Raw genomic sequence first — 4677 nt, forward strand, 5'->3', positions numbered from 1 at the left:
TATCAACATATCCCTTTGAACTTACTCTCAATCTCTCTGACTTTATTTAGTTGTTTGTTTATTGTAACAGTAACTCTAACCTTGCGGCTCAGGTAATATTTAACCTAGGTAAGGCATTAGGGCAATTTTCTTAGTCTCATCACTTATTACATCTCATGGATTATTAGTGCTAGCCTGCAAGGTTTCCCTAGGAAGGCTGAGGCCATCCCCTCAACTATGTAAACAAGGTCTTTATCTTATTCCACAGATTGAACCAGGACCTTTAAAATGCCTAGAAATATTTTCTCCCTGCATGTTCCTATACATATTCTGTCTAGAAAATTTGATGTCGAAATAGTGTTTAAGCCCTTGAGCTGTGATAGAATGGGTCAGATTTGTCATTTTCAACTGTGTGCATTATGCCTAATTGTATAAAATTGCTGAGAGACTTTAAAAATCTTCCTTAAGTTCTTGTATTAAAGAGATGTTATTATAAGTACCCCAGAAAGAAGGGCTTGCTATCAAATTCAAACTATTCCATTTAAATCCACACTTTTCCATTCAAATACACTCTGCTTATTTAACAGATCCCACCGCCATCCTGAGGTATTAGGGTACCACCCTCAAGACTACAAAGCTGATTTACAGCAAAGAGAATGTAGAGGTCTCAACTTTGTAGCCACTCTCCCCCCCCCATGTCACATTAATGCTAATGCTATCTTTTCTTAGACGATCATTCCTTGACTTAGGTCATCTTATTTTGAGGCAAATATTAAAAGATAAGGCATGACATCATTTTATAGACGTTAACATTAGGAAAATCAAAGTATATTAGACGTTATACTCATAACCATTGCAGTATTTCAATTATAAAAATATTAATATCATCAAAGCAAAACAGTAGGCAAACTCCAGTGTTAACCAATGAGAACAGATATCATTTTAAAATATAAAGCAAACATTTTGCAGAACATTTGAATATTCTTATTTGTTAAGAAGTCAGCCATTTAGATTTTAGCATCCATTCTGATTTTTTCCAAGACAGTGTGTCTGTTTAAGATGGTGTTTAATTTGCATTTATGACAAGAAATACTTTTGAGTCGTTCTGATTTAAGTTGAAGAATCATTTACATAAAAATTTTCTTTTGATTCAGAAACGTGGCCAGCTGAAGAAAATAAATCTAGCTTTAATCACATATTGAACCAAGGACAAAACAACACAGATCCTAATTGCTTTGGTTTATAAAGATGCTAATACTTATTTAAATCCTTTTCAGGAAATGACAATGAAAACACTTTGAATGGGCTCTTTCTGGTATTTTATAGGACAATTATTCCCATATTATTCTTTTATATGGTTTTTCTTCACAGAAAAATCAAAATATTTGTCTGCTGAATAGCTTTTGCTGATTGTTAGAATAAAGTCAAAAATAGTGTTTTTTGGGAGGGGTAAAATTATATTGTAAATTAAAGTCATGCAGAGTCCATGCCTCTGTGTGTGTGTGTGTGTGTGTGTGTGTAGTGATAAAAAATACACAAAATAAAGTTTACCACTTTATTTTTATGTGTACAGTTCTGTGACAGTGAGTATAGTCACACTGTAGTACATCCATTACAACCATCCATTTCTAGAATTTTTTCATCTTCTGCTACTGAAACTGTACATGTTAACCACTAACTCACCCCTTCCCTCTCCTCCCAGCCTCTGACAAACACCATTTTGTTTTTGTAAATTTGACTACTCTAGAAACCTTTAATTGGAACCAAGCAGGATTTGTCTTCTTCTGACTGGCTTTTTTCACTTAGCATAATGTCTTCAAGGTTCTTTTCTATGTTATAGCACATGTCGAAATTTGTCTTCCTTTTTAAGGCTCAATCATATTCCATTGTAATGTATGCAAGATATTTTGTATACCCATTCATTCCTCAATGGACACTTGGGTTGTTTCCAAAGTTTGTCTATTGTGAAAAATGCTGCTATGAACATATGTGTATAAATACTTGTCAAGTCCCTGCTTTCACTTCTTTTGGGCATATACCCATGAGTGGAATTGCTGGATTGTATGGTAATTCTATGTTTACTATTTTGAAGAATCACGATACTGCTTTCCACAGTGGCTGTACCATTTTGCACTCCCACCAACAATCTGTAAGGATTATAATTTCTCCATATCTTTGCTAATATTTGTTATTTTCTGTTTCTGTTGTTTCTTTGTTTGTTTTTGTTTGATTTAATAATAGTCATCCTAAAAACTGTGAAATGATAAGTCATTGTCATTTGATTTGAATTCCGACTAATGACTGGTGATACTAGTGGGCATCATTTTCTATGTTAATTGCTCTTCTTTGGAAAAAAGTCTATTCAAGTCCTTTGCTCATTTTAAATCTGTTTTTGTTGTTGTCGTTGTTGTTGTTGACCATGCCTGTATATTAGCAAACAGATACTTGAACTTAATTTTACAAATAGATAATGATGGCATCTCATAGTCAAATTTTCTCTCTCAATATTTAGAATATTTCTCTATCATACTCCTGAGGTATGTTTTGCATGCAAAAACTTATAAATGAGTACTAAATGTTGCTTGTAACCATTGCAAGGTATTACTTTTCAGTGATCAACCAAAAACACAAATGATATGATTGTTTTGAAGAAGCAGTTGTATAAAAGAGTAGGAGAGATAAGTTCTAAAACAAGCTCTGTACCATGGAGGATTTACTGAGCCTATGTTCTGTTTAGTTAATTAATATATTCACTAAAATTTTTCAGTTTATAGACCTTCCATCTGCCACATGGCATCTGCTACTCCTCATCTTCTTTTCATTACTTTACACCTTTTATGGCAAATCTTCAAAAGTGCTATGCAAAGTCTTTCTTCAGATATCAATTTGATGTAAGTATTAGATATTATAACATTTAAATAATAAAGACTCTTTCAATTTCATGAAAGCTCTTTGCCATTAAAACATATAGAAATTGCATTACATTAAAACATATAGAAGAGTTAAATCAGTTTCTTTGACAGTGTCAATAAAACTACATTACATATCTTGCTACTAGACACTAGGTGCAAGTCTGGAGACAGCCATTAGTTTATTCTAGAGTCTTGGCAACTTTCAGTTTATAAGGAATAAGATTACTATTTTCCCAACACCCTGTTATAAATTGAACTACTTCTATTTAAACTGCACCTAAAAGTTTTATTAAGTCAATTAGTGGCCAAAGTGCTAAAGCTTATTCAGTATTTGAGAAAAGTCTCATTTTACTTTCAAAGACATATTTAGAAATTTTCTTATTATTATTATTTACTATTTTTACCACTGTTATTTTTTCCATTTGAAAAATAATTTTAATGTTGTATAAATCAATGTCTTAGAATCAGCCTACGTTAGTAGTTTTGTGATTCAGATCTTTGAGTAGCTATTTAATTGGTGGAAGTGGATTTATTCATTTGCAAGCTCCCAATGAGTTTTATTTAACATATTTAGATGTAAGCAAAATCTGGACATAGGTGTTTAAGATGACTTTACTTTTAGCTGGAGTATGTATATCATTAAATAGTATTTAACATACAACCCCTTTGTATTGTTTCATTATACCCTTCAGTAGTTTTCAACTTGTACAAAGTGATTTTATTTACTTTACTGACTAGAAAAATGAAAATGAAAAAATCTTATCCATTTCCTCTTATCCAAATGTATAGTCAATCATATCCCAAGAACAGAAGGAAAACCTGATATATATATATATATACATACATATATATATATATATATATATATATATATATCATAGATAGATAGATAGATTTTCTGACTTACTGAGAATAGATATTGTCAGGAATATAAGAGCAGCAGTAATAGATCTTTTCATTACAGATACCCAGCCAGTGTAGCTACTGCATTATCCCTTGCTTTCACTTTCTCAATGGGGATTTGATTGAGATAGGATTTGCTTTTCAACTCAGCTCTTGGAGCTCAAAAATTCTTCTGTAATTGCTACCTTAACACTCTACTGGGAATCTTCATTAACTGTTAATCCAGAGGAAAAATAAAAGACCTAACAATTTTAGAAGTGAAATGATGAATATCTCAGAACTTAAAATAACCTCTGAAGATGATGCCTTTTTGAGAATGTTGCAATGGAAATATTTGCCTGATGACGGAGAGAAAATGAAAGCAAAATTGGTTCTATTACAGTCAAGCTTTGAAACAGTTTAAATTACAAATTGGTAACTAAGTTTAATAATGGTTAATAAGTATTGATTGGACATTATGGGCCACTCACTGCAGTAAGAGTTTTAAACATGTTAGTTTATTTAATAATCACTGGAAACTTGCAGATGAGCAAGCCAACTTCCATAAATTAAATAGATTACAGAAATGCAATTAATAAAATCATTTGTCTAAGAGAATATAATGTTTGGCCTAAGGAAAAATATTTCAGTAAATTTTGCAAGACTTTCTGATATAATAATTTCTGAAAAGCTAAACATAAATTTCTAGGACTTGGATATTTTTTTACTGACTTTCTAATTTCCATTTTAAACTTGTCCAGGTGGTGTCTTCAAACTTTAGAGTGGAATATTGGCTGTTGTATTATGATTCAAAAGGCATAAAATATTATTACCACCCTCTCAACATGGAAATTATTCAAAATAGATAATTCTAGATGATTGGTAACTTAAAATGAATATGGGA

Source organism: Microcebus murinus, chromosome 1, assembly GCF_040939455.1.
Source record: "Microcebus murinus isolate Inina chromosome 1, M.murinus_Inina_mat1.0, whole genome shotgun sequence".
NCBI classification, from domain to species: Eukaryota; Metazoa; Chordata; class Mammalia; order Primates; family Cheirogaleidae; genus Microcebus; species Microcebus murinus.